Here is a 13,280-nt window from a genome sequence, read left to right on the forward strand (position 1 = left end):
TGTGCTTGCTTTGGGCTTGACAAATTTACACCTGCCAGGGGCCACTCTTGGCTGCAGCAGTGGGGGCAAATCCTTTCTGGCAATGTTACCTCCAGGTTCTCCATTGGGCCGTTGTCCAGAAAGACAGATGAAGGTCTTTTTTATTTGTTCTAGCATAAACATCAGGGATGAGAGTTTTGTTTAAAACCCCGTGTCACTAGAAGGGTTCTTCCCTGGTGTGGAGGGAGCCTGTTTCCATTTTGTGTTCCAGATCCTTTCCGTGGCGGCAGCAGAGGCTGTGGCAGGAGCCTGTGGTCCCAGCAGTCGTTAGTGTAACAAGGCAGGTGGGAGGCTCTGTGATCCGAATCCACAGAAGGACTTGGCAGCGAACACCTTGGGCAATCTGTCTTGGGTGACTGGCTGGATCCATTAGCTGACCCAAGAGCTGCTTCCGAAACTGCCCCTGCCTTTTAAAGATCGCTGAGAAGCATAATTGTGAGTGAAAAGGTCAGCAGAAGCAACAGCCCAGTAATGGATTGCACTGTGAATGTTATTCCTGAGGTAGAAAACAAAATGGAAATCCCTTTCTCACCCCACTGCACCGTGTGGTGGCTCCTCACTATTGGCGCCTTCTCTCCCTCACCCCACCGCTGTCCTCGTAACAGACCTGCAATTGCTGAGTTTTCTTGTGTTCAGCCTACCCTTGCTCTACCAAAAGCACTGGTATTAAAAAAATAAAGCCTGGGATAACAGAAACACTCTGATGATCCACTCAAAACCAGTGCAAAGTCCTGAGGAATCATAGGCTGGGCTCTGCTGGGAGCTCGCTCTGGGAGATGGAGAGGAGGGACTCGGAGGAACAACTTCCACCCCTCTGCATGCATACATGTCACCTCTACTGTTGCTGAATAACAGGATTTTTTTTTCCAGATAACCTGCGAGTTTTTCTCATGACAGTGGAGTAATTTAGCAGAAAGTATATCCTTTTTGTTGCTGTTAGGGAACCTGCAGTTCAGTTTTAAGGGCTGGATAAAATAGGTAGCCATCAGAATGGTGTGAGTAATTAAAATGATATGACTTTATTCAAGAGGAAGCTAGAAGCATGTTGCTAGTCATCCCACTGACCTTCAGTGCTGGAGAAATAGGGAGCACAACTAGAAAACTCGCAGATCAGTAGAAACGTCACAAAGTGGACCTGAAGGATGAATTTTTGAAAAGCGGCATCTCCCTTTTTTTTTTTTTTTTCTCAGTATTTTGCTTTCCTGTCTCCCCTTGATGCCAGTGCAGGAGGCCCTTTGGAGGTGTCCAAGCAGAGCCCCAGCCCCGTCAGCTCTCAGGTGGCTCAATGGAAGGCCTGAGCTTGGTCCTTGTGGATGCAAGTTTAGGGGCTTGAGACAAGTGACAGAATGATCGGGAGAACAGTACTCTCAGCATCAACTTCTGCAGGCTGTAGGCTTCCTCTTTCCTATCCCCTCACCCCTAATACTTACATTGCATTCCTTTTCTTCTGCCTTATAGGAAGACAGCATTAATGAGCATTTTGAAAAAAAAAAAGCAAGCAAACAAACTTACATTTTAATCTGCTTTGTCTATATTTCGTGTTCTCCTGTTGTGATCATCCTTATCCTTCCTTTTTTCATGGCTTTATTCAGGATGACATATTTAACATTTTTCCCTAGATAATACTCTCTTAGCTAAAAAATTATTTAGCATTGTTCCTTTTCATTATTGAACCTTCATTATTTAATCTGCCTTTTTTGTTTTGATATTTTATCACTCAGTTATTCGATTTCGAATGTGCACCCTTGATGATTTCTGTTTTAGGAAGTCACTGAAGTAGTTTTGGTAGTTTTTGTTCTGCAAACAAGATCTCAGAAGAAGATCATCTTGTTTCTTCTTGCCCTTGCAAGTCTTTATTCGGCAGAATGTCAGCTCTTTTGGCTGGGAACACTCATATATATGGTGATAAGTAAGCAGGAATGCCCCCGTGTCAGAGACATTTCCTTCCTCATAGCTCTGAGTTTTAATGTAACCTGTTGAGCATGACTGGAGAAGATCAACTCCAGAAGCCCCTTGTACTCCAGAGGTCCCTTCCCACTAACATATCCCTGCTAATTTATTTTCAGCCTGTCTAAACTGGGCAACATGGGATGGCAAATGATGGCTGAAACTGAACTGTCAAAGTATTTGGGACAGATTAACTGCTCTCATTCTGTTAGAAACACTTTCATTTAACCCCTAAATCACTTAGTCTAAAAGTGTTTGGAAAAGGAGGTCAGTATCATTTTCCACAGTTGACTTTGGAAACACAGTTTTGCGTTTTTTTTTTTCCTGAACATTTTACAAAATGTTTTTTCTTACTGTCAGCACAAATAGCTACATTTCTTAACGAAGTTGTGTTTCTTCCTTTATTCTTCCTTACTGCCACCTTGCTGTTACGTTGTCTAACCTTAAAATGAAGGTGGTTTTGTTAGGGTTTTACAAGTGCATGTGGCCATGTTGGGGATGAATTACCTATTCCCATCAATGGCAAAAAACAAGGTAAAAAAAAGAAAAAAAGAAAAAAGTTTAATTTTCTAATGTGAACTGATAAAAGGGAACCAGAGTGCTGAGTAAAATGGAAATTGAATGACATTATTGCGGATTTAGGAAAGGAGACAGTCTGAAAAATAAGGAAGGCAGAGTTACTGCTTTTTATTTCTTTTTAATCTTCCATAATAGCTTTAAATAGTTGCTATGTTAAATAATGGGGGAAAGGCAAAACTAAGTGTCTCTTCTCAAGCAGAAGTCCCAAGTTGAATCACTGAAGGCATCTGCCTAAAAATAGTTATCTTAGAAACAGCTTCTTTATGATTATGAAAAAATACATGAGGACATTCTCTAATTTTTATACAAATAGAAACTTCAGAATGACTGACTCTAAGAAGCTGTCAGTATAACTGACCCTCTGTTGTTTATGGGAAGCTCTTGAAAAATGACATCTTTTTAGCACCTTTTTCTAGTACCATGTAGACGAATGCTTTTTTGTGTGTGCCTACAAGAAAATCATTTAAGCCATATATTTAAATGTCTCTTCAAACCTTACCACCTCGATTGTACTTTTGAATTTGAAAGCATTCATACTCCCAAATGTCAGCAAAAAAATCTAGCTTTTATGTTCTTATTTTATACCGCAGGCTTTGCTTGCTGATGCTCTGTAAAAAAATGTGAAATAGAGTTTGTAAGATTTTTATCATGAAATATTGATAATAAACTCTTGAAAATGTACTTGGCTCTTGCTAGTTAGCTTTAGCAGACTGCTTCCTCACCCCTTCCCCCCACCACTTTTCCACATATTTGCTGTCGTTATACAGGTGTCATGGCTTTGCTCTGTAGATTTTTTTCAGCTTTGTAGCCAGGCCAGCGTTTTCAAAACTGAACATAGCTTTCAGAAATCCAGCTTAAGTTGGGAAGTGTCTGTTATGAGAGGAACAGCACTTTTCAAACAGGTATGCTCTGTAAGGTCTCAGGAAAATAATAGCCTCCAAGCTGCTGGAAATACTTGCAGACAAGTATTTTTTTGGAAGTGCATGGTTTGTGGAGCTTAGAACTCAGGTACTTTGCTCAGCTTTAGAGGGAATGGCAAAGAGCAAACCAAGGAAAGCAGCAAAGACCATACAAGATAAGTGTGAACAGTTCGAATTACATTTTGCAGGTATGGTCAGGTCATTTGCATTCTTGTGATTTGACCTGCTTGGCTTAACGAGCCAAGCTAATCAGGACTGCTGTGAGACGCGTTAACAATGAGCAGAAATACCACAAACTGTTCTTGCCTGTGAGTTAAAATGAACTGAGTATTCCTTAAAAAACCTTCTAAAATATTTTAAACCTTATTTATTTTAAAATATTCACCTTGCTGTTTCTCAGTGAGCCTGCTTTCCCAATGGCTCTGACTTTGCTCATCAGGAAGAGTCTGGTCTCAGCGGCTGTACTATTTTCAGACTAGGTAGAACAACTAGAACCAAGATCTAGTGCTTCCTAGCCCATGTATCCCCGATGCAAGTGGATCTGGGTCTGTCTGCAAAGTCCCTGAACTATCTCCAGGCCCAAGAAACAGTGGATAACATCTTCCTCGGCAGCTAAGCAAAACGCCCTCCTTTGCCAAGGAGCCCGGCAGCGTTACCCAGCAGTGCAGTGAGTGTGTGGGAGCGTGTGGGAGCCGGCTCCCTTCTTCCCGCTGGGGGACACTGGCAGTGCCACCAAGCAAGACGGAGCTGGGGGCAAGCGCTGCCTGGGAAGTGGTGCACTAGTCACACAGACGTCCCCTGGGATAGGTGCTCGGAGAGGACACGGGGACGGAGGAATTACTGCTGTGCCAGTCCCTTGCTGATCAGGGAGGCTTTCCGCACAAAGTGTCTGCCACGCTCACAAGATCACATCAGAACCAAGCCCAAATGTAAACTCTTTGAAAGGACCCTGTCCTCAAATAGCCATGTCGTTAGTAAGTATGGCATTGCAAAAACTGGAGGGGTAAGTCTGCATAAGGCATTTGGGGCGAATGATTAACAAAATGCCCTAAGAAGAGGAATAATGGGTTTGCACTTTTGCTTCTTTGTGATGATAAATGCTTTACAGGTTGGAACAATAATCAGTTTTGTCATTTCATATTGTGCCTACAGTTCATGTGTCCTCTACCTAAGACAGACTGCAATGTCAAAAAAGAGATAGCAAAGAAGAAATACTTTCCAGGAAATGAGAAAGGGATTTGCCGTCAATGGGAGAAGGGAAACTTCTTACTAGAGAAACTTTAGATCCATCCTCAATTTCTGGGATATTATACGCCCTATTTCTAGCATCATAAGGAATGAGATTTTTTTCATTAACCACAATTTTTGAAAGAATATAAAAAATAAATAGCATCTTTCCCCTGCCTTCTTTTTTTCTTTCATTTTGAGGCTTCAGTTTAAAAGGCAGTGCAGTCTTAATGCTGTGAAATACTAGTGTGCCTGTCTTTTTGTGTGGATACCACATACATGGATGAGAAAACAATTATTTTTCAACCCAAATATAAAAAAAAAACCGCAGATGATGATTAACATTCCGACTGACCTTCAGATGACTCCTCTGAGTGCACTTGTAGCCAAGCTGTGAGCGCAGCCGCCTCTGTGTGCGCTTCTCCTTTGCATCCCAACTTCCAGTCTTCACCAACATCTACTTTCATAATTACATGCCCCGCATAGGCAAACTGAACGTGTTGTGCAAGCAAATTCTCAGGAGAGGAAGAACACTTCAAACCATGGGAGGTATTTCTCTGAGCGATATATGTATGTACATACACATACATATGGGGTTTTCTGTCTAGGTTGTGTTTTCTTGCTCTCTGACAGGTCAATTGAATGCCTGGGAAAACAGTTAAAATATAGCTAAGACCATCTGGATTTGGTGTTCTTGATTATTATCAGACAGAGAGCTGCAGAGGTGTCATCTCTCTCCCAAGCTTTTTTCCCTTCCAGTTTGTTAAGTTTACCCATTGTTATGGAAAAGACACATAAACCCCTACTCGGAACTTTCTTAATCATCATCTAAAAACATTACTGGGATAAGATTTGTCAGGAAAGAAGGTGACATTTTTTACATTCCTTTTTCAAGAACAGAAATGCACCGGGTAAGAGTTTGTTGGACACATTCATTCAGCATCTTCCTGCTATAACCTTTGTAGAAAGCCTCACCTCACATATTTATTAAGTTTATTTACTAATGTCTCCATAAAATATATATATATATATATTTATTTAGTCTTCATAAAATCACAGAATCACAGAACGGATGAAGTTACAAGGGACCTCTAGAGATCATCTAGTCCAACCCCCCCTGCTCCAGCAGGGACACCCAGAGCACGTGGCACAGGGTGGCATCCAGGAGGGTTTGGAAGATCTCCAGAGAAGGAGACTCCACAACCTCTCTGGGCAGCCTGTTCCAGGGCTCTGTCACCCTCACAGGAAAGAAGTTCTTCCTCACATGGGAATGGAACTTCCTTGTGAGTCTTCCTGCAGCCTCTGTTGGCGCAGAACACACTCCTGAGCAAAGGGTTGTCAAACAGCACGGCACACAATCAGCCTAGTCCTGCTTCTCATCTTTCATCTGCAGAAGGATGGTGAGTCCTCCTGACACTGAACTAGAGGCAGAACATGCCCTGAAAACAGCAGTGGCAAGCTTGGAAATGAAACTCTGCAGTCTGGACTTTTGCTATCCCAATTCTGTACTGAGATTTTTTTTTTTTAATGTGCTGTAGAAGCACAGCAAGTTCCCCCTGGGGGAGGCAAACTTCCTCTCCTGACAGGGAACTAATAACTGCTCTTACAGGCTTCTGAGCTGCAATGTGTGGCTGTTCCTGCTTAGAACATTGGGCCAGTGACCTTGAGCTTGGGAAATACGGGCAGCAGAGCAAGTAACAAATACCTTTATAAATATTACAGCAAACACTGGCAAAAAGCACACTGAGTGGCAAAAAGAAGCAAGCAGAAACTGTTAGAATTATGTCAGCAAGAGTAACAAAGTGGAAAGAGGTAGAGAGAGGATGGAAAATTATGGAAGATATATGAAGGGAAAACAAGAAAGAATACAGGAAAGTATGCAAAAAAAGGGGGGAAGAGATACCAAAATGTGTCTTTTAAAGAAGCTGAGTGAAGAAAATGAAAAAGAAGCTAAGAGTAAACCAAACAGACTATAAAGTTTAAATTTCAAACATTTAAAAACATTTAAAATCAAAACATAATCTTGGTGTATACAAGAAGGTATGCAGAAAAGCGTGCCTGTGTGCACACAACATTTTGTTCATTTATACAGGTGTTTGTTTGCAGATCTCCTTCTGGAACCAAAGCAAATTAAATTGTCCTTTTCTCAGACACCTGGCAAAAAGCCATCTTGGGAGAACTTATTCTGAAGAGTAGCTTAATTTATAAATGCTTTTTTCCTGCCAGTTTGCAGCAGAAGACAGATACTTGAAATTCTGCTCGTGGAATTGCAGGCCTCTGTTCCCAGCACAAGTGCTTTATCTTTGCTGTGACAGCTTCCCCGTGCGCACTGCAGAGTTGTATCATCTCCTACATAATAAAAAGAGAAGGGTGTGCGGGGAAGTCCGTTTTGCTACCGAGCCAAAGCCACCTGCAGTTCAGTCACCAAAGAATGAGATGGAGAGGATATAAATAAAACAAATGAATGACAAACTATGAGACAACTTTTGCCCAATCCAGATTCTCAAAAATCGTAACTTTACTCCCTTGCAGCTTTGCCTGAAGCAACCATCATGCACATTTTAATTAAAAATAAACTTTTTTCCCCTCTGTTTCTCCATACTTTTATCTCCTGCAAGCTGAGTCTCTGAAGTCATACTTTTACTCTTTTCCTCTAATCACAGAACTGAATACTTGCTGAAAGAAAAAAAAGAAAAGCTAGAAAATATGGTCAATTGAGTCAAGGTCTAACTGAAACTCCAGTTTTCCTAAGAGTGAAAATAAAATCACAAGAGCCAATATTATTGTAAGTGTTGGAGAATCACTGCTTTTCCTCATACACTTCTGGAAAGGGGTTTGTCAGTTTGTAGAGTCAAGTCTCAATGTGAGACATGAAAACGAGGGTTTTTTCTTGAGCCAGAGGAGCATTTCTTTCTTCCACTTAATTTAGATCTGCTGGCAAGCTGCATGTCATGGCTGTGATTTCTGTTAATAATAGCCAGAAACTTTTCTAACCTGTTCTTCTCCTCTCCCCCATCTCAACTCCTATGATTAGCTTATACGCTGTTATTAATATTTCACTAGTACTCCTCATTGAAACAAACGGAGAGTTCTGTTTAATAATTCATGGCTGGGCATTGATTATTAATTTTGTATTGGGGTATATCACTTTCATATTATTTATTCATCATTGCTTTCATTTCAGTGTTTTTTTTTCTTTCTATTTCATTGTTCACTTGTGTAAATGTTTCTTCAAAGTTCGGACCGCTTACAGGAAATTAATCTTCTTCCTTGTGGTTTTTAAGTAAGGCTAAACTCTTACCAAAATTCCCTGAGACTCTGCCATAAGTAAAACTTTCAGAAACACCCAGGGACTTCAGGGTAGAAGATCTCTTTGAAGCAAATGACTTCTGCTTTGAAGTGAACCACGTCTGACAATTCAAAGCTCATCCATGGAGTCAGAGCAATCTGATTTTTATTACATAGAGACATTTATCTACCTGTGCTAGAGGAACGACCTGTTCCAAGATCAGTGATTGGTAATTGCCCAATCTGTTCCTTCGTCAACAGGCAGTGTTCTCTTCTAGACACCCTTTCATATGCTCTGGGGAATGTAAATCTCTGTTTGTACCCCTTGTTTTGTAGTGGCCTGTTGCTCTGTGGAGACAATCTCCTCTTAGCTTATTGGATCTTTTGTGGTTTATCTTGATACCCAAATAAGACAGAGCCAGCAGACCCAGCCTTCAGGCAGCCTTCAGAGATAAAGATTTCCCTAGAAGACTCAAGTTTAGAAACCAAAAGTTGCCCAAGTTGTTTAAATCCATACAACAGTCTGCCATCCTTGATTTAACAGCTCATTATTCTCTTCCTGGGCCCAGCTCCAGGGCAAAGGGTGAAATTTGGCAAACTACTGCTTCCTGGAATTATCCCAGCAAAGACACTCTGTTCAATATGAGGTTGTTCAAAGACATGTTCAAATGTATTTTCTTTTTAACATGCCTCTGTGCACAGCAGCCTTGCTCCACGCGGCACAGCACTGCCATGTCTCTCTTGCACCCTCTGGATCTCTCTTTCCCTGCTGGAACACCTCTCCTTCTCCCTTGCAGGGGGAAGTGCTGCCAGTGGAAGAGGTCCATGGGATTGGTGGGGATGGAGGTGGTTGGGTGGGGAATCCCATGGAGTGAGGAAGGGAGAGACTGCGGTGGCAGACGCCAGCTTAAGGTGAAGTCTCTCAGTTGTAGATCTGCCCCATCTCTTCCTGCATGAATGGACTGAGAGGAAGAGCGGGTCTGCCTTGTGGCACCTACAGATTTTGGAGGTATCACGATATCCCTCTCCCCTCTTCTTTTAGCATATCCAGTGCAGCGCAAATACAGCATGGTATTTTCACACGCATTCCGCAACATCCACAGTCTCCAGTATGTTCTCTCTTGTGCTTTAGGGAATGATGCCAACATAGACAGGCCCAGTGGCAGGGTAGCCTGCTCGTACAAATGTTTAGGTCGACTTACCTCCCATTGGAGTGCTTGCCATCAGAGTAATGACTGCTGCTTCAGAAAGCCTCTCTTACCTTCAGCAACACTTAGGTACATAGGTTCCATTTTCAGATATGACGAGGACATTTCAGTGCCTAAATCATTAGTGGCTAAAGGAAATGCTATTGACTATAATATGACTATATAATACTGACTATAAAAGAGCCGGGTCACGATGAATAAAACTGTAATTCAGATTGCATCAAACTGTAGTGGGAATTAGATCAAGTCTACTGAACTTATATAAGAACAAGATAATATTTCTCTAAATCAGATTACTTGTTAAACAATTTCCATTAATTTAGATTTGTCTTAGTTTTTCATGGACAAAGCGTTTCCCCTCAAAAGGCTCATTTAAAATTGTACTGTCAGTAAAAGGAAGATGCTTTACAAGGTCCGCAGGAAGCTCTCACTGAGGTTGTGGAGGATCTGAGCTTCTACCCCTGCCCTGGCCTTCCTATCTTGGGTATTTTGGGAGGCAAAAGACATGTACACAACCCATGACTGTACCAGCAGAGACAAGGAAGGTGTTGCATTTTAAGAACATGTGCTTTTACAAATTATGGCTTTTGCAGAAACTCATTCCATGAAGCAGGAGCAGCCTGGAGAGGTCAAAGGATGAGGAGACTATAGTGGGTCAGCCAAATCCAAGAAGTGGTCCTTCCAGAAAAGGCCCCCCCGAGATCTTCTTCCTTAGTTCTCATGGGAAAACTCATCCATAGCAGACCCGTAACTATGCTCCCTCCCTGTAGCTTCTGTAGGCAACCTTTGCTTTTTCCTAATGTCTTTGGAACTGGAAGAATGTCCCTCTCTAACTTCTACCGTTCATGCAAGCAAATCTCAAACTAGCTTCATCCAGAGTTCGGCCCTAAGCAACTGCAGCTCAGGTATTTATTTTTTTAATGGTGGGATAGTTAGGGACATTATCTCAGTGTCACAATACATCCGATTGCGATACCAGCTGCTCTGCTGCTAAGTGTAAACATACTTGATTGCAAAGCACAGGCTACCCATATGGAAGAATTATGATTCAAAGCAGTTCTAGGAAATAGATGCTATAAGGATTATCTGCAGCATCTTGACTCATGTAAGAAATCATATTAAAGAGATCATTGTCATATATTTTCATACAATCATACATTGTCAGCACTACCACAGATGAACATCATACAAGTAGGGTATAGTACCAGTTGAATGTAATTCAGTTCTACCCAATAAATGGTTGTCTGATATTTCACATTTCCACAGTGCAGAATTTAAATGGTGTACTATCATGAAGGGACCATAGCTGGGCGTAAGTGCAAGGAATACTTTTGGTAAGACGAATTTTAGGCATACCCAGAGAAATCTCCACAAATCTTCAAATAAGGCAAAAAAAGAAAAAGGAAAAAGAAAAGGAGTCCCGTGATCCATATGGCAAATACATAAATTTTTTGTGCTTATACTTGGCCTGTAAAGCCATCATTCTTTAAATCTCAACCATATATTTGCAGTTCTAAGCTAGTCAGAGCATTGTTTTAGCACAGTTGGTGCATAATGGTGTGTATTGGTATGAATCAGTGCTGGGTGCAGATCACAAAGTATTGAGTTCAGTATAAAGAGATGAATATAATGTGATATACATTAGAGTGGAAAATTTGAGCCTCTCAGCCCTCTGATGTGCTGTGCAAAGGGCATAAGTAAGCACACACCTCTACAACAAGTTGCTAGATTTAATGCATGCAGTATAATATGAAATAGTTGTGTGGAATAGTCCTCACCCCAATTTCTGGAAAGGTATTGTGGCATTCAAGAAGATTCCATGGAGGGCAACAGAAATAATTAAAGGTTTGAAAAAAAATATTTAATAAAAAAAAGCTGGGGCAAATGTTTATCAGGCTGGTGCTATATTTTCTAGGAAGCTAAAAAAATAGGAGTAGTTTTGACATGGTTGATAAAATAATGAAATAGCGTAGAGAAGGTAGACCATCTAGTATCTTTGTCTAATAATAAAAACCATGGAGACTTAATGTTAAATTCAAGTCCAATTTAAAACACTGCCTACCCTGCATAGAGACATTTTTGAAGTTCCCACAATGTTAAGAAATCAACCGGATTAAAAAAAAATGGCACATAGCGCACTTCATCATACAAGTTATAATTCCAACTCTAACAAAAATGCTTAAAGACTTTCATTATTATGCCTGAAGGCTCCAATTGATCCCTAGATATGAAAAAAAAAATAAGATATTACTTGTGTATTGTTCATTTGAGAATTCATATGGCCTACACATATTGCTAAGCTCATTCCTTACCTTAGGCAAGTTTAGGTTGGGAATCAGGAGTTTTTTAACCATTACAGCCTCCAAGTTTAGGAGCAGTCTTCCAGTAAGGGATAGCAGGAGCAAGACACCCAGGGACTTTTCAGGTATGCAGGATACCAGGAGAATTATTCTGACCCAGGAGGTTCCTTCATCTCCTGTATTTTTGTCTATGTTGTGCTTGTGTAAGGGTATTAAGAAGGATGTTCCAAATCTTTTAGCATTTTGGGCCTTTCAGTTAATCTCAAGCTCTTTCCCCCATTTTCCCTTAACATGGGGCTTGAAATGGTTGAATTAATGGGATCTTAACTGCTGGATCTTATTTATGGAAAGGTTTTCCTTGAAGCTCTCTATACCGGCATGTAGGTGATAGTTGATCTGATTTGGTGAATGATGTACCACAGGTTTTTTGTGTAAGCTGCCCAGTCCGCTTCTTTTTTTTGGCTGTAAGTAACACTCATAACAAAAGCTATTTAAAAAGCTAAAGGATGAGTCCTTGCCCTATGGAAATTCATGAAAATGTTGCTGTTAGGGCAGGACATTCCTTAAAATCCCCACAGAGATGATGAAGAACTTGCATTAAGTGATGCAGTGGTTTCAATTCTGTTAACATGGTTTCGATTCTGTTTAATCTTCTGAAATGCTGCTTCATGAGTTTCAGCTAATATTCTCCATTTTAATCACCTTACACTTGAGTCCCAGTATGCCTGGGAAGCACATGCCTGAAATTTTTGGCATGTGTGAGGCTGCAGGAGGAATTGTGACCTGTTGGAGGCTTCCCAGTAGAAGGAAGACATTGGCAAACTCAAGTGTGCCACTGGCTGGCCCATGGGAGGGATGGAGAGACCTGGGCTTGTTCAGCCTAGAGGAGAGAGGGCTGGTGGGGTTCTTGCTGTCTAACATTGCCTAATAGAGCCTGTAGAGTAGATGGAGCCAGGCTTTCTGCAGGGGTGCGTGTGGAAAGGATAAGAATGAGTAGTTACAAGCTGCAGCAAGGAAAATTCCAATTAGATATAAGGATAAAAGATTTCACAGCGAGGACGGGCAGTCAAACCCTGGCACAGGTTGTCCAGAGGTGCTGAGCAATCTCTGGACAACCTCTGGAGATGCCACCTTGAGCAGCCTGACTAACTTTGCAGCTGGCCCTGCTTTAAGCAGGGGGCTGGTATAAGACCTTGACTATTCTGAGATCTTAAAATGTACCTTTATTGTTAAAGAAATACAGCATAAAAGCATGCGAGTGTGTGCACACATATTTAGTGAGACAGGAACTAGATGAGTAAAAGAAAAAGGAAGTGGTAAGTGTCAGTAGACCTGTTCTGTGAGCAACGAGGTGTTGAGGGAGGGACACCAGAGAATGCTGAATTTCCTTATAAAGACAAAATCTATTTCACTATGACGTTTTGTCACCAGTCACTTCCCTCACTGGGCTCAGTCTTAGGCGTACAGTCCTGGGCTTGAGTAGCTGCTCTTTAGAAAAGGAACATTTTCCTACACACGCTGCAACCTCTTTCGACATACTGCTTTTGCAGTTTCCCTACTTATTCTAAGTTGGGTATTTTTTTTAAGTTCCCTCCTTTCCAGTGGAGTTGCAAAAACTGAGAAACAGTTGCTTTGGCAGTTTGGACCCACAGTTTGAGATCACGAGGTAAGTTCAGAGCACCTGCTGTTTTGCAGTAAACCATCCTTTCTGAGCTTATGAGTAGTTTAACTGCACAGGAAACTGCGGTCGCAGGAAAAAGGAGTGCAGGTTG

The 13,280-nt window shown here is 41.4% G+C and overlaps 1 protein-coding gene across 3 annotated transcripts in view; it reads left to right on the top strand.

Annotated features, from left to right (window-relative positions):
* LCP1 (lymphocyte cytosolic protein 1) overlaps window positions 1-13,280 on the top strand; it is a 41,730-nt gene that overhangs the window by 745 nt on the left and 27,705 nt on the right. The window lies entirely within an intron of this gene.

This window comes from Tinamus guttatus, unplaced genomic scaffold (assembly GCF_059628265.1).
Source record: "Tinamus guttatus ecotype Peru unplaced genomic scaffold, ASM5962826v1 Tinamus_guttatus_pri_ptg000112l, whole genome shotgun sequence".
NCBI classification, from domain to species: domain Eukaryota; kingdom Metazoa; phylum Chordata; class Aves; order Tinamiformes; family Tinamidae; genus Tinamus; species Tinamus guttatus.